The following is a 22,323-nucleotide window of genomic DNA, read 5'->3' on the forward strand; positions in this document are numbered from 1 at the left end:
AGAGTGTCCTTTCATGGGCCAAAGGAATGGTACCTGGGCCTCGTGTTTGAAGAAACAAGGTTTTGCTTGCGAATGTTTGTCTTTTTAGAGAGCTGGACCCTGGGATCCAGTACTTTTTGGTAGTAGGGCCACAAAGTTTTACTGGCAGGGTGCTGTTGCAGGTCCAGGATTGTGGGTAACCTCTAGGTTCCCCTGTTCCTGAAGGTTTTGGAGCCCACCGTGAAGGGTGATTAGGTTTATCTCAGATAACCCCACAGCGAGGAATGGTAAGTGGAGATTTTGCAGACTTCCCCGATGGTCACAATTCAACCTTTGATGCTGAGAACCTATTCATGTGTGGGAGATCTTTCTTTCTGGGACGGAAACTACCTCTGCCACTCTGGAATGGAGTCTGCTTTACATGATAACCTATCCGGACATTCGGGGTAAAGTCTTCTGATAATGGTTTCCTTCTTTATATCTCTTATTATCTAGTAGCTTTGTTCTAGAAGTATCTGTATTGTCAGTTACAACCCACCAATCAGGTGCTTTCACTTTCTGTCACCTGCAATTCAATATATTTTTTTGAATAATACAAACCTAAGCTGCCTTCAGTTTTATTTTATTATATTTTCAGTATGAGTATAAAACTGTAGATGCTCTTTCAGAGAAATATAGAGAAGAAATAGAGGAGACAGAGACAACCTTGACTATGATGACAAAGTAAAGATGCCGTACACACAGGCTGTTCTACAGGAAATCCAGGGCTTTGCCTCAGTTGTGTCAATAGGAGTTGCTCATGCACCCATTAAAGATGTTCAGCTGAATGGATATTTTATACCAAAGGTCAGAAGATACTTCAAGTGTATGTCTGAGAAAAACAAACAGAAACATATAAAATATATCTCTGCAATACAAACACAGTTCTCTAAATGTTATCCCTATAAAAGCACTGCAAGTACATAAAAGAACAAAACCGTTCCACTCATTTTTCAGTTTATTAAAAGTCAGCAGCTACAAGAAGTGTAGCTGCTGACTTTTAACAAAACACTCACCTGTCCCACGTTCCAGCAATGCGGCCGCCGCAAGCCTCACTCCTCTCCCCCTCCTCTCCGCGGTGCTGTCATTGCAACTGTGGGCACCCGGCTGTGACAGCTTGCGGTTTCACAGCCAGGCATACTCTGCGAATGCGCGAGTTGCTCTGAGCTCTCCTAGTGGCCAGGAAATCTTGTGGGACCTGTGACGTGTCTCAGAAGATTGCAGCGAGGGAGGGGCCACCTAGGGGGAGAGGAGGCATCGCCTAGGCACACGGAAGGAGGAAGTGGGACAGGAAGTACCTGTCAAGAAGGTGTGTTTATAGGTACCCAACCCCCCCCCCAAAAAAAATTGCATGCCATTTGTGGCATGTAAGGGGCGAGGAGTGCATAAAGCAGAACTTCCACTTTTGGGTGGAACTCTGCTTTAAGGTGAACATGCATGTGTTTTAACAAAAAATAGTAAAAATACCGGCGCACTAGGGACAAGAAAATGTAAAATATATCTGTTTGCTGCAACCTAATATAGAGATATCACTATGTGAGTCAATCTAATGAATATGTGCGTATGATCAGGGTTGCGCTAACTTTATTTCCTATAATAATGCCTTACTTCCAAGAAGTCTAGACCATGTGTTTCAAATACATTAATATCACTACCAACTAAACCACCACTTTTACAAATTATAAAACCAGAAAAAAAAGGAAAAATATACATATGTGATGGTACCACTGCAGTTTGTGTCTGTTGACCAGACCCCCAACTCCTGCACTGGCGTCAACAAATAAATAAAGAAATCTTACACAGACCACAAACAACTAAAGTGCTCAAGCCCCCAAAATTATATAGGGATGCTGTGAAAAAAATCATCCACAATAAATAGTTTCAACAGTGTAAAAAATGTGTGAAAAAAACAGTTTGTTGCTTTCTATATACCACAAACAGTATAAACCACAATATGCTCCAATATACCATTAATATTACAAGTGCTTTATTATCTCCTGTAAGAAAAAGTGCTTTGTGCATAAATATAGTGCATAAATGTAAACAGTCTCTTCAGTGTTTAAGATTTTCTTGATAATGCTTCTATCTCCACCCAAAGTGTTTAATAGGAACACCGACCGAGTGCTTCACCACCACAGGTACTCAGGTACTCTGATGGCCTGGGGACAGGTACTCGGGTACTCTGGTGGACTGTGACAGGTGTGGGGGGCAATCAGTGTGTGTTGGTGTACACTGTAGGCAGTAACGAGATGTTACCGCAATCTCCTCACACACGATTGGTGTGTGAGGAGGAGAACCCGGTAACATCTCGTTACCGCGGTTTGTTTACATTTAGTGATTGGCTGTGAAAGGATCACAGCCAATCACATGCCGCCGCCAGCCAATGGCTGTTTACCACCGTCGGTAAAGAGCAGTGATCCTGGGAACATGCCGCCACCGATGTGCATGGGCAGCGTGTTTCTGATCGCGTGCATGAGCTGTGCAAAGTGGGGCGGTACCACTTGTGATCGGCTGTGACTTCATCACGGCTGATCACGTGGTAAACGGCCATGTCAAATGGCTGTACACCCCTCCTCAGTGGCGAGCGGTGTCTCAGTGACACGCCGCCACCGAAGGAACAGGGATGCGTGCGCATGATCGTGCGCATTCCCTGTTTAAATGGGAGGCCATCATATGAAGCACTCCCAGAACAAGAGCCGCACCGCCTGGCTGTCATATGATGGCCGGCGGGTGGCAAGTGAGGGAAGAAAACGGTTGTTCACGTAACCTGCATGGGCAAAGCAGAGTTCACTTTAAAGTGTAATGTTGCAGAGCCTCAGTGCAGTATATTTCAGAACCTTATGTAGTAAAGGTGGTGGGCAAATAAAACCTGTTGCTGGACTGCAATATTAACTTCTCTACTACTTCCTGGGGAAACTGGTTGTTTGGTTTAGGTAGCTGCTGTAATCTCAGTATAAATACAGCTGTTCTGCAAAGCCCTCAGAGGCTTGTTAGAGAACCTTTGTGAACAGACGGCATCATGAAGGCCAAGGAACACACCAGAAAGGTCAGGGATAAAGTTGTGGAGACATTTAAAACGGGGTTGGGTTATAAAAAAAAAAAAAAAATGCCAAGCTTTGAACATCTTGCGGAGCACTGTTTAATTCATCATCCGGAAATGTAAACAGTATGGCATAACTGCAGATCTACCAAGACATGGCCGTCCACCTAAACTGACAGGCCAGGCAAGGAGAGCATTAATCAGAGAAGCAGCCAAGAGGCCCATGGTAACTGGAGGAGCTGGGAGGAGGGGAGTTCAGTGGTCCCCAAATTAGCAACACAAAGGAGCTAATGATTCCGTTCATACTTCCATCTTATTCACATGGAGGGTATGAAGCCATACCCCATGGGAGGGCCGTGTTTATCAGAATGGGGATGCACAGGTGTTCCCAGCATCCCGTGTAGGCAGTCCCATTGCTGTCAACTGGGGTGCAGCAGCTGTACCCAATGTGGCATCTGTGTGGGTGCTGGTGCAAGGCCCCGAAATGCACCCAGGGTGCGTCCGCACAACTGCACCCGCATGGATGTCCTTTTTGGGGTAAATACAGCCCCACACAGGGTACAGATTCATACACCCCATGTGAGTGAGGCCTTGAACTTCTCCATAAAGGACCTTATTGGTGAGAAGAGTTCTCATTTCTCCAGCAGAAAAAGCCTAAATAAAGCTGGAAAGACTCCTCCGACCTCTGAAGACAAAAAGATTTCCAACCTCCCCTCATAGCCGGTGTAACACACGGCTCAAAAACATACCGGCCTCCGCAATAAGGGAGGCCAACACATTTGTTGTGATATTCCCTGCAGTCAGCAAGTTAGTAATAATGATGCCAAGGAAGTTGTATGAACATGTTTGTATGTTTTATTTCCTTTTAGTTGCCTAACGTCCACCACTGGCAAAGTCATTTATACAGTAATGTCTGTTAATATATTAAAAACATAAAATGCTAAAAAAAAAAAAAAAAAAAAAAAACATACCGGCCTCCAACCTCCCCTCATAGCCGGTCCAACACACACCTCAAAAACATGCTGATACTACTTATACTTGATAGTTGGTGATCCAGAAGCTGCAGAAAGGGAAATAGAGGGCTGATGGGAAGGCCCTCCAGTTACTGGAGTGGCAGCCGCCATCAGTGTAGGAGCCTGTGTTGGTACATATATACCTGGTCCCTGGCAGGATTCCTCAGACTTTCCATTGAGTCTTGTAACATTCTGTTCCCACACACAAAACTTGGACTATGTAGAAAAGATAATATGCAGTGACGGGACAAGGTCATCCAGAGCCCAGGGCAAACATGCCCAACTACACCCGCCGCCCCCAAGGTGTATGGGCATTATGCGTCATCAAAACCCCCCCACAAAAAAAACTGAACACTAATCTTTTTCACCCCCCCTAAGCATAAATTCCCCCTCATCCCAGCACAAATCTTACCCCCCCACCCCCCAAATCCCCCCAGTTCAAGTGCCCCCCCCAAAAAAATCACTCCCCCTAGCACAAATTATCTACCCCTAAGATTACTCCTCCCAATAACTCCACTGCAAATCATCCTTCCTAGCACAAATCTTCTTCCCCCATTCCTTCTCCCCCTAAATTTTAGCATACCCCCCAAATTTCCTCTCCTAGAACAATACTTCCTGTTGCCCCCCAAATCCCCCTTTCCAACACAAATCCCCTCCCCCTATTTCCTTGTGGTGCTCCCCACCGCCCATGATACCACAGTACCCAGGGCAGCCGCCCCTCCTGCCCACCCCTTGTCCTGGCCCTGATAATATGGCACTCTTGTTGGGGGAAGATAGCTGAAGGTATTGCTCTTTTGAAGATAGGTGCTGATGAGAATCTTTTTAGAGAGTAATGACATCTGGACTCTGGTGATGATGGCTCGACTTGAAGATCTTCTCCCTCATGTTCACTAGAAAATCATTCTCTGATCCCTTTTCCTCATCATCTCCTAGTTTAAAATTTCTTCCAGCATTTTGGCCATCTTCCTTCCCAAAAAAGCTGCACCTCTTCCATTTAAGTGCAATCCATCACTGCAATAAAAATGGTAACCGGCTGAAAAGTCAGCCCAGTTCTCCATGAAGCCAAACCCCTCCTCCCTGCAATAGTTCCTCAGCCAGTTGTTAAGATCCCTAAGCTCCTGCTGCCTCCATGGTTTGGCTCGAGGTACGGGCAGTATTTCTGAAAATATTGCCTTGGAGGTCCTTTTCTTCAATATAGCCCCTAAGTTCCTGAAATCATTTGTTAGGGTGTCCCAATTTCCTCTAACTTTTTCGTTAGTACCAATATGTATCATGACAGCTGGGCTCTCCTCAGCCCCATCCAACAATCTGTCCATCTGATGGATAATGTCTCGAACACGAGCACCTGGTAAACAACATACTGTTCGGTAATAACTGTCTTTGTGGCAGATTTCCCTCTTTGTCTTTCTAATGATTGAGTCCCCTACCACCAATACCTTCCTATTCTTTGCTGGAACTTTGCCCCCATCTTCACTGGAGGAGATGTTCCCAAGGTTCCTCTGGCATTTTTGTGGAGTCTCATCTTGAGCGTCACTTTCTGGTAAAGTCACAACGTGAATGCCACATTCTGGTGGAGAAACAATGTGAACGCCGCTTTCAGGTGTAGTCTCAACGTGAACGTCACATTCTGGGTGAGTCTCAGTGTGAGAGTCACATTCTGGTGGGTTCTCAATGTGAACTTTACATTCTGGTGGAGCGTCAACCAAAATTTCTTCCAACATTTTGGCCATCTTCCTTCCCAAAAAAGCTGCACCTCTTCCATTTAAGTGCAATCCATCACTGCAATAAAGATGGTAACCGGCTGAAAAGTCAGCCCAGTTCTCCATGAAGCCAAACCCCTCCTCCCTGCAATAGTACCTCAGCCAGTTGTTAAGATCCCTAAGCTCCTGCTGCCTCCATGGTTTGGCTCGAGGTACGGGCAGTATTTCTGAAAATATTGCCTTGGAGGTCCTTTTCTTCAATATAGCCCCTAAGTTCCTGAAATCATTTGTTAGGGTGTCCCAATTTCCTCTAACTTTTTCGTTAGTACCAATATGTATCATGACAGCTGGGCTCTCCTCAGCCCCATCCAACAATCTGTCCATCTGATGGATAATGTCTCGAACACGAGCACCTGGTAAACAACATACTGTTCGGTAATAACTGTCTTTGTGGCAGATTTCCCTCTTTGTCTTTCTAATGATTGAGTCCCCTACCACCAATATCTTCCTATTCTTTGCTGGAACTTTGCCCCCATCTTCACTGGAGGAGATGTTCCCAAGGTTCCTCTGGCATTTTTGTGGAGTCTCATCTTGAGCGTCACTTTCTGGTAAAGTCACAACGTGAATGCCACATTCTGGTGGAGAAACAATGTGAACGCCGCTTTCAGGTGTAGTCTCAACGTGAACGTCACATTCTGGGTGAGTCTCAGTGTGAGAGTCACATTCTGGTGGGTTCTCAATGTGAACTTTACATTCTGGTGGAGCGTCAACCAAAATTTCTTCCAACATTTTGGCCATCTTCCTTCCCAAAAAAGCTGCACCTCTTCCATTTAAGTGCAATCCATCACTGCAATAAAGATGGTAACCGGCTGAAAAGTCAGCCCAGTTCTCCATGAAGCCAAACCCCTCCTCCCTGCAATAGTACCTCAGCCAGTTGTTAAGATCCCTAAGCTCCTGCTGCCTCCATGGTTTGGCTCGAGGTACGGGCAGTATTTCTGAAAATATTGCCTTGGAGGTCCTTTTCTTCAATATAGCCCCTAAGTTCCTGAAATCATTTTTTAGGGTGCCCCAATTTCCTCCAACTTTTTCGTTAGTACCAATATGTATCATGACAGCTGGGCTCTCCCCAGCCCCATCCAACAATCTGTCCATCTGATGGATAATGTCTCGAACACGAGCACCTGGTAAACAACATACTGTTCGGTAATAACTGTCTTTGAGACAGATTTCCCTCTTTGTCCTTCTAATGATTGAGTCCCCTACCACCAATATCTTCCTATTCTTTGCTGGAACTTTGCCCCCATCTTCACCGGAGGAGATGTTCCCAAGGTTCCGCTGGCATTTTTGTGGAGTCTCATCTTGAGCGTCACATTCTGGTGAAGTCACAACGTGAATGCCACATTCTGGTGGATTAACAATGTGAATGCCGCTTTCCGGTGTAGTCTTAACGTGAACGTCACATTCTGGTGGGTTCTGAATGTGAACGTCACATTCTAGTGGATTCTCTGGTGGAGTCTCCCTGTGGAATTCACACTCTGGTGGCGTCTCCCTGTGGAATTCACACTCTGGTGGAGTCTCCCTGTGGAAGTCACACTCTGGTGGAGTATCCTTGTGAAAGTCACACTCTGGTGGAGTGGCCATGTCTAGGTCACACTCTGGTGGAGTGGCCATGTCAAGGTCGCACTCTGGTGGAGTGGCCATGTCAAGGTCGCACTCTGGTGGAGTGGCCATGTCAAGGTCGCACTCTGGTGGAGTGGCCATGTCAAGGTCGCACTCTGGTGGAGTGGCCATGTCAAGGTCGCACTCTGGTGGAGTGGCCATGTCAAGGTCGCACTCTGGTGGAGTGGCCATGTCCAGGTCGCACTCTGGGGGAGTGGCCATGTCCAGGTCGCACTCTGGGGGAGTGGCCATGTCCAGGTCGCACTCTGGGGGAGTGGCCATGTCCAGGTCGCACTCTGGGGGAGTGGCCATGTCCAGGTCGCACTCTGGGGGAGTGGCCATGTCCAGGTCGCACTCTGGTGGAGTGGCCATGTCCAGGTCGCACTCTGGTGGAGTGGCCATGTCCAGGTCGCACTCTGGTGGAGTGGCCATGTCCAGGTCGCACTCTGGTGGAGTGGCCATGTCCAGGTCGCACTCTGGTGGAGTGGCCATGTCCAGGTCGCACTCTGGTGGAGTGGCCATGTCCAGGTCGCACTCTGGGGGAGTGGCCATGTCCAGGTCGCACTCTGGGGGAGTGGCCATGTCCAGGTCGCACTCTGGTGGAGTGGCCATGTCCAGGTCGCACTCTGGTGGAGTGGCCATGTCCAGGTCGCACTCTGGTGGAGTGGCCATGTCCAGGTCGCACTCTGGTGGAGTGGCCATGTCCAGGTCGCACTCTGGTGGAGTGGCCATGTCCAGGCCGCACTCTGGTGGAGTGGCCATGTCCAGGCCGCACTCTGGTGGAGTGGCCATGTCCAGGCCACACTCTGGTGGAGTGGCCATGTCCAGGCCGCACTCTGGTGGAGTGGCCATGTCCAGGCCGCACTCTGGTGGAGTGGCCATGTCCAGGCCGCACTCTGGTGGAGTGACCATGTCCAGGCCGCATTCTGGTGGAGTCTTAATTTCAATGTCACTTGATGGCGGCGTCTCAATGTGTTGGTCAACAGGCCTGCCATGTGAGCCTTGTCTGCAGTAAATAGTGCATACATCTTCAATAAAAAAAAGAGGAATTAGATTTAGCACCTTCATCTACATTTCATATATTTTTCTTTGTACAACATCAAGTTATAGAGAGAAAAGTTCAAAACTCTTGTACCAGAGACAATGAATAAACGTGATATGACAGGGACACCAGGATGACTATTGTTGGCCTTTGTATAAAAATGCTGGTTGCCTGCCACTCATCCCAGCCCACTGGCTGGCAATAATCACATGAAAAACCAGACAGGCTGGTTGTACCCAGCCCGTAATCAGCCTGCGCATACATGGATAGAATCTCGGCTGGTCCCTGCTGAACTGGCCGAGATACGAACTGTCTATGGCCGGCTTTAGGAACACAGACACTTTTAATTACAGCACTTAGGTTAAAGGCATAATGCCAGGGCCGGACTGAGAATAAAAACCAGCCCTGGAAATAATTTCATACCAGCCCCAGAGCATTATTATACCAGCCCAACAGCATAACGTCATTATTTTCTTGTTCACAAAAGGGAAAACCATACATTTTAAAGCACATTTGAAGAGTGTATTATATATAGATAAGAGAGACGTGGAATTTACAAACAGCACCAATTGTTTACTTGCAAAAAATCATGGCATTTAGGCTACTTTCACACTGAGGTGCTGGGCGCACTGGCAGTAAAGCGGCGCTATATTTAGCGGCGCTTTACCATCGTTTTAGCAGTGCTTTTTGGCTACTAGCGGGGCAGTTTTAAACCCCGCTAGCGCCTGAAAAAGGGTTAAAACCGCCCGCAAAGCACTGCTGCAACGGCGCTTTGCAGGTGGGTTTGGAGCGCTGCCCCATTGTTTTCAATGGGAAGGGGCGCTTTAGGAACGGTAAATACACCGCTCCTACAGCGCTCCGAAGATGCGGCTTGCAGGACATTTTTCAGCGTCCTGCAAGCGCACCACTCCAGTGTGAAAGCACTCGGGTTTTCACACTGGAGAGACAGCAGCGGCTGTTTGAGGAAGCTTTGCAGGCGCTATTTTTAGCACTCTAGCGCCGGCAAAGTGCCTCAGTGTGAAAGGGGCCTTACTGGCACATTTTTTACTGACACTGCAAAAAAAAGGTGCCAAAAATGGCAGTTTTCAGTACAAATATCAATATTTACCCTATAAACATGTAGCTAATGCTATTAGCAATGTGTTTAAGTTAAACAAAAGTCAAAAACCAAATTTCTCCATTTACATGAAGGTCAGATTAATATAACCCAGCACAGAGTTCCCCCTTACATCAGGAGGATTCCCCCTTTACAGTGCAAGGGAACTCTGACATAAAGGGGAACATTGCAGATCACGATCTAAGCGGGAACTCTGATATAAAAAGGGGGCACTGGTGACCAGAGACCCCACTTATATCAGAGTCCACTGCATTCCCCTTTAGAGTTCTCACTTACATCAGGGTCTGCAGCATTGCCCTTTACATCAGAGTCGCCCCTTGCACTGTAAGGTGGAATCCTGCAGACTATGATGTAAAGGGGAATGTGGGGAGGACTCTGATGACCAGAAAGAAAGAAAACACTAAGATAAGAGGGTTTACTGATATAAGGGGGAAACCTTTATATCAGTGCCCCCTTACAATATTGTATTGCCCCCCCCCCCCCCCCCCAGGCTGGCCTGGCGGTGCTTTCACTGACCTCTTCTCAGGTGCACCGTGCAGGGCTCAGTCAGTCGGTTCAGCTCGTGGCTCTGGTTTTATCCCATCATTTCCTCTCCACAGTCCATACATGTCTGACTTCTCCCATGACCCCCCTGGCGGCATTTCCACTCTTGACTCCTCTCCAGGGGAGGTCAGAGGCTGCAGATGGTACGGGGAGGTCAATGGCTGCGGAGGGGACGACATGGGAGGTCTGAGGCTGCGGAGGGGATGACGGGAGGTCAGAGGCTGCGGAGGGGAAGACAGGGGAGGTCAGAGGCTGCGGAGGGGACGACAGGGAAGGTCAGAGGCTGCGGAGGGGACGACAGGGAAGGTCAGAGGCTGCGGAGGGGACGACAGGGGAGGTCAGAGGCTGCCGAGGGGACGACAGGGGCGGTCAGAGGCTGCGGAGGGGACAACAGGGGAGGTCAGAGGCTGCGGAGGGGACGACAGGGGAGGTCAGAGGCTGCGGAGGGGACGAAAGGGGAGGTCAGAGGCTGCGGAGGGGACGACAGTGGAGGTCAGAGGCTGCGGAGGGGACGACAGGGGAGGTCAGAGGCTGTGAATGGGACGACAGGGGAGGTCAGAGGCTGTGAAGGGGACGACAGGGGAGGTCAGAGGCTGCGGAGGGGACGACAGGGGAGGTCAGAGGCTGCGGAGGGGGAAACAGGGGAGGTCAGATGCTGCGGAGGGGGGGAACAGGGGAGGTCAGATGCTGCGGAGGGGGGGAACAGGGGAGGTCAGAGGCTGCAGAGGGGGGGGACAGGGGAGGTCAGAGGCTGCAGAGGGGGGAACAGGGGAGGTCAGAGGCTGTGGTTGGGGGGGAACAGGGGAGGTCAGAGGCTGTGGTTGGGGGAAACAGGGGAGGTCAGAAGCTGCAGAGGGGGGACAGGGGAGGTCAGAGGCTGCAGAGGGGGACAGGGGAGGTCAGAAGCTGCGGAGGAGGGGGGACATGGGAGGTCAGAGGCTGCGGAGGAGGGGGGACATGGGAGGTCAGAGGCTGCAGGGGGGATGGGGGCAGACAGGAGGTCAAAGGCTGCAGGGGGAGGGGGGGCGGACAGGAAGTCAGATGCTGCATGGGGGAGGGGGGCAGACAGGAGGTCAGATTCTGCATGAGGGAGGGGGTGGACAGGAGGTCAGATGCTGCAGGGGGATGGGGCAGACAGGAGGTCAGATGATGCAGGGGGCGGACAGGTGGTCAGATGCTGCATGGGGGGGACGGGAGGTCAGAGGCTGTGGAGGAGGGGGGACAGGGGAGGTCAGAGGCTGCAGAGGGGGGAACAGGGGAGGTCAGAGGCTGCAGAGGGGGGAACAGGGGAGGTCAGAGGCTGTGGTTGGGGGGAACAGGGGAGGTCAGAGGGGGGAGAGGGTAGGTCAGAGGCTGCAGAGGGGGGAACAGGGGAGGTCAGAGGCTGCAGAGGGGGGCACAGGGGAAGTCAGAGGCTGCAGAGGGGGGGACGGGGGAGGTCAGAGGCTGCAGAGGGGGGGACAGGGGAGGTCAGAGGCTGCAGGGGGGGACAGGGGAGGTCAGAGGCTGCAGAGGGGGAAGAGGGGAGGTCAGAGGCTGCAGAGGTGGGGACAGGGGAGGTCAGAGGCTGCAGAGAGGGGGACAGGGGAGGTCAGAGGCTGCGGAGGAGGGGGGACATGGGAGGTCAGAGGCTGCAGGGGGGATGGGGGCAGACAGGATATCAGAGGTTGCAGAGGGGGAGACAGGAGGTCAGAAGGTGCGGGGGGGACAGGAGATCAGAAGCTGCAGGGGGGAGACAGGAGGTCAGAGGCTGCAGGGGGGAGGACAGGAGGTCAGAGGCTGCAGAAGGGAGGACAGGGCAAGTCAGAGGCTGCGGAGGGGACGACAGGGGAAGTCAGAGGCTGCGGAGGGGACGACAGGGGAAGTCAGAGGTTGCGGAGGGAACGAAAGGGGAAGTCAGAGGCTGCGGAGGGGACGACAGGGGAAGTCAGAGGCTGCAGAGGGGACGACAGGGGAAGTCAGAGGCTGCGGAGGGGAGAACAGGGGAAGTCAGAGGCTTCGGAGGGGACGACAGGGGAAATCAGAGGCTGCGGAAGGGACGACAGGGGATAGTCAGAGGCTGCGCAGGGCACGACAGGAGAAGTCAGGGCTGCGGGTGGGGCGGACAGGAGGTCAGATGCTGCAGGGGGGCGAACAGGAGGTCAGAGGCTGCAGGGGGAGGGGGCGGACAGGAAGTCAGAGGCTAAAGGGGGCTGACAGGAGGTCAGAGGCTGCGGGGGGCGGACAGGAGGTCAGAGGCTGCGGGGGGGCGGACAGGAGGCCAGAGGCTGCGGGGGGGGCGAACAGGAGGCCAGAGGCTGCGGGGGGGGGGGGGCGGACAGGAGGCCAGAGGCTGCGGGGGGGTGGACAGGATTCCAGAGGCTGCGGGGGCTGGACAGGAGGTCAGTGGCTTCATGGGGCCGGACAGGAGGTCAGAGGCTGCAGGAGGGGCGGACAGGAGGTCAGATGCTGCGGAGGGGCAGACAGGAGATCAGAGGCTGCAGGGGGGAGTGGGGGCAGACAGGAGGTCAGATAATGCAGGGGGGTGGACAGGAGGTCAGATGCTGCATGGGGGGCAGACAGGAGGTCAGAGGCTGCTGGGGGGTCGGACAGGAGGTCAGAGGCTGCATGGGGGGCAGACAGGAGGTCAGAGGCTGCAGGGGGAGTGGGGGCAGACAGGAGGTCAGATGCTGCATGGGGGATGGGGGTCGGACAGGAGGTCAGATGCTGCATGAGGGAGGGGGGCGGACAGGAGGTCAGATGCTGCATGGGGGAGGGGGGCGGACAGAAGGTCGGAGGCTGCAGGGGGAGGGGGGGCGTTCAGGAGGTCATAAGCTGCGGGTGGGACGTAAGAAGAGGCACACGCCATCAGACGAGACCTCACTGAGCTCTGCTTTACTTTTAAAAATGGCGCCTCCCATCGTGTAACTGCGCATGAGCCCTCCTTTACGAAAATTGACGAGCGTGTACGGGCTCAGCCCGAGCACGGCCAGCTTCGGAACAGCGCTGGTGCCTGCTCAGTTTCATGTCGGCCCGGCCCCACGGCCATATTTTTTCAGGCGCCGCTGCCCTCACAGCGGCCCCACGAACAACCAGGCAGCCGGCCCACCGGGAAATTTCCCGGTATCCCGGTAGGCCAGTCCGGCCCTGCATAGTGCATATTAAAATGCTCATGGATAATTAATTATCGCTGTTTTATTTGTATTAGTTTTGTCTGTCTGTATGGACTTGTTTACAAGGGTGATGAGGCCCATATAGCATGAACGGGCCGTTTTTGCAACATCTGTAACTTCCAGGTGCTGCATGCAGGCAGTCTATTGAAAATGATTAGAACACACGCAGCTACTTCTCCTAATATGATATGCACTGTCTGCATTCAGTGCCATTCGCCCCCACACTCAGGGCCGCTGTTAGAAATGGGGCCCCGTACAGCTTGCATGACTGGGCCCCCTCCACCTATAAGGGCCAGGGCCTGGGCCTGCCTGACAGCTCACATTCAGCCAGTAAAGAAAAAGGAGATTGTGTGCTCTGTGAAGAAATTGGGGTGTGACAACATTTTCCTAACAGTATAAGGATTTTAAAACCTGTACAGCACACATACAGGGATCTAAAATGTTTATATAACGTTGTCGTGTTTAAACAAGTGGTGAGGAGGCAATATAACACCTTCTTACCACCTGTCAAATGGACTCTGAAGAGCGACCTGGATGTGGATTGCTGTTCAGAGGGCACAACATGCTTAAATGAGCCCTAAGGCTGTTCAGACAATCCATTATTTTTTGTCAATTCAGCAGGGAACAGAGGGGACTATTTCATGTTTTCTTTGGGGCACCGTTAAGTAATCTTCTGGTTTTCAGAAAATACAAATTCACAGGGAGATGGTGCTAATAAGAGATCTATAACCATCCATCTGCATGTGTATGGACTTCCCAGTAGTGTGTACATGTGGATTGTTGGAAATTAAATCAAAAGATTGACATATATGACTACAGAGTTGCAATCAAAATTGAACCTTCAAAGAGACAGTGGGAAAGGGATCTAAGTCCCATAAGGGATGATCATTGGGAGGTGGCATTGTCCGCACTGCCCATGGTCTCTTTATCCTCCACACAGAAATGAACCCAACTATTCATTTCACACAGGACCTATCACATGGCAGCGTAAAGATACCCCTCTTTGTCCTAGATGTAATATGGGGCTGGCTAATTTAAGACATGTTATGGAGATGTCCTAAACTCCATCAGTATTGGGAAGGGGTTATTTCTACTGCTAACTGTCTTTACATAAAAATGGAACTGTATAATACAGGTATTTGCACCCATTTCTGGGCATAGACTCTCGTTGGAGTCTACGCCTCTTCACCCCCCCCCCCCGTCTACTGTGAAATGCACGGATCCCAGAGACAGCAGGGACCATCCGGATTGAGCAGCGCAACTCACGCTTGAGCAGTAGGGAACTGGGATGTACAAGGCTTCATTTCCTGATTCCTTTACCGATGATGGCGGTGGCAGCACCCGAGAGCCAAGCGACAGATCGGCTTCGGGTGCCGACATCACGGGTGCCGACATCACGGGCGCCCTGGACAGGTAAGTGTCTATATTTTAAAAGACAGCAGATGCAGTATTTGTAGCTGCTGACTTTAAAAAAAAAATTGCGGGACCTCCACTTTAAGTCAGAATTGATGGAAGAACCTGGGGTATGCCCCTTAAGTATGATAGATGAATCTAGGACCCTGGAAAACACTCATATACCGATAGTAAGGACTCTCTTTATAGCCTAATTAAGGGATGTCTCCACATCCTCCGACATTAGGCGAATGGAAAATGCAAACAAATGATATGGTGCTTAGAGAAAAATAAATATATCTACATAGGACCCTGATGTATGGGGGAGGGGGATCTCTGTGGACCTTGATGTATGGGGGGTGGTGGGCTTTCTGGGGACCCTGATGTATGGGGGCTTTCTTGGGACCCTGATGTATGGGGGGATATTTGGGGACTCTGATGTATGGGGGGCTCTCTGGGGACCCGGATCAATGGGGGGGTCTCTCTGGGAACCCAGATCTATGGGGGTCTCTCTGGGGACCCTGATGTAAGGGGGGCTCTCTGAGGACCCTGATGTAAGGGGGCTCTCTGAGGACCAGGAGGTAAAGAGGGGACTCTGGGGACCCTTATGTAAGGAGGGGGCTCTCTGGGGACCCTGATGTAAAGGGGGTGGTCGGGGGCTCTCTGGGGACCCTGATGTAAAGAGGGGGCTCTCTGGAGACCCTTATGTAAGGAGGGGGCTCTCTGGGGACCCTGACGTAAGGGGGGTCGGGGGCTCTCTGGGGACACTGACATAAGGGGGGTCGGGGGCTCTCTGAGGACCCTGATGTAAGGAGGGGGCTCTCTGGAGACCAGGATGTAAAGAGGGGGCTCTCTAGGGACCCTTATGTAAGGAAGGGGCTCTCTGGGGACCCAGACATAAGGGGGGTCGGGGGTTCTCTGGGGACACTGATGTAAGGGGGGTCGGGGGCTCTCTGGGGACCCTGACATAAGGAGGGGGCTCTCTGGGGACCAGGATGTAAAGAGGGGGCTCTCTGGGAACCAGGATATAAAGAGGGGGCTCTCTGGGGACCCTTATGTAAGGGGGGTCGGGGGCTGTCTGGGGACCCTGATGTAAAGAGGGGGCTCTCTGGGGACCCTTATGTAAGGGGGGTTGGGGGCTCTCTGGGGACCCTGATGTAATGAGGGGGCTCAATGTGGACCCTGATGTAAGGAGGGGGCTCTCTGGGGACCCTGTTGTAAGGAGAGGGCTCTCTGGGGACCCTTATGTAAAGAGGGGGCTCTCTGGAGACCCTGATGTAAGGAGGGGGCTCTCTGGGGACCCTTATGTAAAGAGGGGGCTCTCTGGGGAGCCTGACGTAAGGGGGTCGGGGGCTCTCTGGGGACCCGATGTAAGGAGGGGGCTCTCTGGGGATCCTGGTGTAAGTGGGGGAGGCTCTCTGGGGATTTGTTTACATCGGCAGACCACTATTCTGCCTCTGTTGGAAACGATCGGGCGGGGCCCACCAGACGCGCTGATTAGCTCTTGGTGTGTCCAATCAAACAGCGCGCAGACCCGCAAGTGCAGAATCAAGTACCTGTACGTGATTCTGCTCACAGGAGATGCAGCCCCGCAGTAAATGTACATGGTTAATGTGAGTTTATTTTTCTTAACTCTTTAAACATTTATTTTGAACATACAGTAGATAAATTATGTGACCAATGCATGTAATGTAGCAGTGCAATATATACGTGGTGCTTTGTGAGGGTGTGGCTTGTGTGTGGGTGGGTGGAGACAAAGGGGGCCCCATGATCCCCTATTGCCCAGGGGCCCCATGAGTTGTCAGTCCGCCCCTGCTCACAACCATCAATTATGTAGAGTGGCACAAGGGGTTTGAGGACAGATATAGTCGTGATGATGTATTGACCATTTATTACACCAGATATATATGAACCTCTAAATATAGCGGTGTAAAAACTTGAATGATGGGGTTGGGAGATTAAGATATTAGTAGTATACAATGTTATGAGGTCTTTTTTTTTTTTTTTTCTTTTCTTTTTCTTAAATATTGCTTATAAATGTGTGTTTATTATGATTGTACAATACGTACATGGGTTGTGTGTATGTCTTGTGTTGATTGTAACTAAAAACCTTAATAAAAAAAGGACTTACCATTCAGGTCTTCTGTTTTCTGCTGTTGGCCATTGACTTTAACGCCGGCATGAAAGCATCCAATAACGGCTCTGAAGCAGCCGCGCATAAGAGCCCGTAGTATCCTTCTCTGCATTCTTTTGGGCTTCTTGCTTGAGATATCTGCAGGATGGAAACTGATATCTCCTTCCATAGGTGGTCTTCCAATGGTGGGTTTCTCTTTGGTGTTATTTTGAGAAACAACCTTTTTAAGGTTAAATCTGTTCATTATGAAGAATAATGAAACACGCTTTAAATGGGTGAGAATTAAATTGTAATGAAATCGGATAAAATCTGATCAGATTACAAGAAAAAACTCGCTAGAGAAAGAAGCTCGTGTTAACCGTTCAGAGTCAACAAAGCAACTGGCAGGAACCCTGCGGAGCTGTTTCTTATATGAGAGCAGCCAGTGACATCATAGTGCAGCAGTGTTGTCATGGAAACCTTTTTTTTTTTTTTTTTTCAAATCTCCTGGTGCTCCTCTAACTGACAGGCTTTTGTTGCCATGGTTACCAAAGCTTCTGCACAGTGATGAGCAGTGGGGGAGGCGGCTGGGACATCTTAGCTCTGATTATAGAACCCGGGGGACAGCACAGCCACACCATCTACTAAGGATTTATAATAGAGGAATATGATGGGGCAATATTGATGGGACACCGTGGTCAACGTGATCTCATTTTAATGATTGTGGTGGAGGTAATATTTTTCATTGTCGCCAGTGCTTATGTGGAATTGTTTAATAAAATATTTTGTTTCTCTTTGAAGAATCTCTTTGGAATTTGTCCTACTTTTTTATATGCTGTTTACTGATTCAGAGGAACACCCCTCACACTTTATTGATTACTATTGGGGTGACAGTTTTGGTGGCCTGGTTGAGGAATTGCTACCTATAATTCTTTTCCTCCCTAGTAACCATTTACCCAGGTGTACCTTCAGTGACTATTTACCTATACAATACATTGTCTGGAGGTACTGCATGTTTTACTATATAGATTCAACATTGTGAAATTTAAAGGATAAGTTCACTATTAAAAAAATAAGTGCACTTTTTTTGTAGGTAACAAAAGTGCATTTACCATTTTATTTTTTTATTCTTTATAGAAGCCTGGAAAGCATTGCACCATGCATGACTCCTACAGACGGTCAGTGTAAGCTGTCTGCCCTATACATCGTACAGGCAGGCTTTTTCACATGACAGGAAGAATCAATGGACTACCAGAGCGCTCAACAACGCCATGGTAGTTCATTGAGGACTACAAGATGACAGCTTCAAAGGCACTTGATACTTGAAGTTTTCACATTCACAGAACTCTGTGAATGAATAAACCTGTTTTTTTTTTTCGTTAAAGAGGGATTTCACTGTAAAAAAAAATATTAAAAGCCAGCAGCTACAAATACTGCAGCTGCTGACTTTTAATAAATAGACACTCACCTGTCCCTGGATCCAGCGATGTCGGCAGCCGAGGCCGAACGATCGCTCGGCTCTCGGCTGCTGCCGCCGCCACTCTAAGTGAGGGAATCAGGAAGTGAAGCATTGCGGCTTCACTTCCCGGTTCCCTACTGCGCATGCGTGAGTTGCGCAGCATACTAGGAATGGTCCGCGCTGTCTCTGGGACCCGTGTGTGTCCCAGCAGACAGCGCGGAGGGACAGGAAGAGGCATAGACTCCCGTGGGAGTCTATGCCCAGAAGTGGGTGCAAATACCTGTCTTAGACAGGTATCTGCACCTCCCTCCCCCCTGAAAGGTGGCAACTCTGACACCGGAGGGGTGGAGGGTTCCGATCAGCGGAAGTTCCAATTTAGGGTGGAACCCTGCTTTAACTGCGTCCGGACCACCCACCGCACATTTACCATGGCAGGGTGGCCCCAGCTGCACGAAACAAAGTACCTGTATGTTGCTTCCGCTTCGGGGATTGGGGCGCGCTGCCAGCGACCCACTCCCGCTGTGATTAGACACAATCAACTGGTCCAGCGGCCACAATGGCTGCCAAATCCTGCCGATCATTCACTGGAGAGGCAGAACAGCAGTCTGCCTATGTAAACAAGAGAGAGATTTTGTGTTTGTGTTCCTCCAATCAGTCCATCCCCCACACAGTTAGAATTTACTCCCTAGGAGCACTTTGACCGCCCCTGGTATCAACCTGTTCCTTGCCAGTGTAATGTATACAGTGACAGTGCATTTTTTTAGCACTGATCAATATATTAGTGTCACTGGCCCCCAAAAGTGTCACTTAGTGTCAAATTTTTCCGTCGCAATGTCGCTGTCCCGAAAAAAATTGCTGATCGCCACCATTACTAGTAAAAAATATAAATGCCATAAATCTATCCCATAGTTTGTAGATGCGATAACTTTTGCGCAAACCAATCAATATATGCTTATTGTGATTTTTTTACCAAACATATGTAGCAGACTACATATTGGCCTCAACCGATGAAGAAATTAGATTTTTTTTTAATTTTTATTGGATGTATCTTATAACAGAAAGTAAAAAAAAGTATTTTTTTTTTCAAAATTGTCGGTATTTTTTTGTTTATAGCCCAAAAAAGAAAATCAGCAGAGGTGATCAGATACCACCAAAAGAAATCTCTGTTTGTGGTAAAATAAGGACATCAATTTTGTTTGGATACAGCGTCACATGACCGCGCAATTGTCAGTTAAATTGATGTAGTGCTCTATGGCCTAGTCATTATAGGGGTGAAACCTTCCGGGGCTGAAGTGATTAAGGTTGCCATTAATTCTTAATAGTACCCTACACATTGGCAAACGCGGGGTGTTCTTGGTGCAGTGCAATTAAAAAAAATGGATCAGGGGCTTCTTTCCCTGCAGATAGGGCAACCTATTGAAATGCATGGGACGTGCTACGTGCTACACACAGCCAAACAGACGTAAATGCAGTAAAGCTGTTTTTACCACCCCCAACAGCTCCCCCTTTAGCTGCAAAGGCAGCAGCTGTATAAATGATGTGGGCAAGGCTGGAAGTATACCTCCAGGTGAATGGGGCTACACTGCAACCACCTCGCAACTGTGTGCATTGCATGTGGTTGCGTTGTGGTGATGCTGCATTTAAGGGGTTAAAACCGGTGGTAAGAAGGCAACATATTACCTCTTTACCGCCTCTCAAATGCCTCTGAAAGGCAATCTGAACATGGATTGCTGTTCAGAGGAGTGACAGTCCTGGCTGCTATTATGAAAAAGCCGTAAAAAAGCAGTACAGGAAGGGGGATCAGGATTAAAAGTAACACAAACACACACATGTAAACACACACACATACAAACACATGCATATATGCATAAAAACACATGTACACAAATAGGGATGAGCTTCGTGTTCGATTCGAACATACGTTCGACTCGAACATCGGCTGTTCATCCGTTCGGCGAAGTCCGAACATTTTGGTCCGTTCGCGCCAAATTCGTGTGGCGCTCACGCCCCACAATGCACTGCGATGGCGCAGTGCATTGCTGGCTCATGATTGGCCAAGCATGCACTGTGACCCCGCATGCTTGGCCAATCGCAGCGCCAGCAGCGAGGAGAGCCATGATTGGCCACAGGCAGGATGCCTGTGGCCAATCATAGCTCAGGCTGTGTAGTGCACGCCCCACACTATATAAGGCCGCCAGCGTGGCGGCCTTGTGTAGTATGTTGGCGTCTGAAGCAGTGGGTGTTCTGTGTACCTTCAACACAGTACACACCGATCGTTTTCGGCCGATTTTCGATCTTGCTGTTGTGTAGTGGTTATTGTCTGCATGCCCTGACCGCAGTATACACCGCTATATTCACCTCACCTATATTGCTAGCGATATATCTATCTTTTATAATAGAGCTTGCAGTCAGTAGTGTTAGGAGATAGTGCGTGTTGTCTGCGTGCGCTGTACCCAGTACATACCGCTATATCCACCTACATAGCTCTTCTCTATTTGAGCCCACTTGCCATCTGCAGGAGTTATTGGAAGTTGTGTGTGCCTCCAGCACAGCACAGTATACATCTGTATATACCCCTTTATCTCTGGTGTTCTATAATGTTGTGAATTCATTAAGGAAAAAATAATAATAATACATTTAATATTTACTGTCAGAGAGCCTGGTAACATTTAAATCAGCAAACCAAAGGACCACTTTCCCCTCCCATCAGAATTAAGTAACCAATTTATATAACCCATTGAAAAGCTGGGTTGCAACAAACAAAAGTATCAAGCTGACTAAGACTGTTGCCCCATGACTTTAATTCAAGAAAGACTTAAATAAATAAACATATTGTCTTCGAGAGTGAACAGAGATCCTAAAGTCAACCTCAATATGGACTCAGATGTCAAGGAGACAATGACTAAACATACGAAATGGAGATTTTCCCAACAAGACAAATAAGACACCGCTATTAGAAACGTAAACAGTGGAATGGTATCCTGAAGGCCATTGAAGACACTACAAGAAAACATTGAAAACTGTGTACATTTTTACATCATAATATATACGTATATGAGAAGCCGGGATATGATATCTTACTATAGAGTTCATCTCAAAACCTGCTGTAAGATTCATATACCCCAGTATCATCAATATTTTTCTAGCCATTCAATTTATACATAGGTCACAACTGAGATTATAAATTTAGTATCTAATGATCTAAAGAACTTTGTCATAAAGAAAGTATATATGAAAGTGTGATTATAAGTAGAAGTGTTTTAGCAACAAATTAGTATTATAAAAAACATATAATCATGATTATAATTGTATAAGAATTTAACCTATGTTTAGATAAACAAATATTGATTGGATACCCAAATTATACATGGATCCATATAGATAATAATTGTATGTGATATTGTTTGTGATATATCTAACCTGTGTCCTTTCTAAACGGACTAAAGATTAACAGATATACATTGATATACATATATATCAACAATTTATGCAAGTGATTATTGAACTTTATGTTAAAGAGTATTTTACATTATGCCCTAATTCTTGAACACTCGAATATATTCGTTAGAACATATAAATAACGAACACATATTACAGAATTAGAAAAATATACACTTAAAGAAATAAAACACCAAACATAGGTGAGACACCTGGTGGTGGAAGGTGCTATTACCTTAAAATCACGAGACTCCGGGGAAAGCTAACCATTAAGTCTGCCGGCCAATGAGGGGGGAACACATACCCTCTGGGCAGAACTTAGTATAATTTTATAATCCTTTTGTTTAAAAGGATATTTAAGAAACTAAAAAAAAGGAAAGAAGGAGGAAGCTCTGAGGAGAGCTGGGGGGAGAGAGTCAGGGGGAAGCTTAGGGACCCCCCCCTGAGAAGGGACACTGGAAGACATGCATGAATACACATTTTACATTCATGAAGATCCCTGCTCCTTGGAATGTTGAAGCCACGGCAGCCATCTTAAAATTCCTGGTAACTAATACTCCACACTAATAGCCATATTGGAAATGGGTAAATATATGTTTATCATCTATTTTATGTTCTCTTAAATATTGATGTTTTT

General features: G+C 48.8%; 2 long non-coding RNA genes across 3 annotated transcripts in view; one reads left to right on the forward strand and one right to left on the reverse strand.

Moving 5' to 3' along the window:
* Positions 1-22,323, forward strand: part of LOC143931383 (uncharacterized) — a 270,261-nt gene that overhangs the window by 242,271 nt on the left and 5,667 nt on the right. The gene's annotated exons all lie outside the window — the stretch shown is intronic.
* Positions 586-17,190, reverse strand: LOC143931335 (uncharacterized). Its single transcript, XR_013262876.1, has 2 exons — positions 16,808-17,190; positions 586-850 (listed from the first exon to the last, which is right to left on the reverse strand). It is a non-coding gene; the product is annotated as an uncharacterized LOC143931335 (long non-coding RNA).

Source organism: Lithobates pipiens, unplaced genomic scaffold (assembly GCF_037356315.1).
Source record: "Lithobates pipiens isolate NorthernLeopardFrog02 unplaced genomic scaffold, aLitPip1_a1.2 Scaffold_10, whole genome shotgun sequence".
Lineage (NCBI taxonomy): Eukaryota > Metazoa > Chordata > Amphibia > Anura > Ranidae > Lithobates > Lithobates pipiens.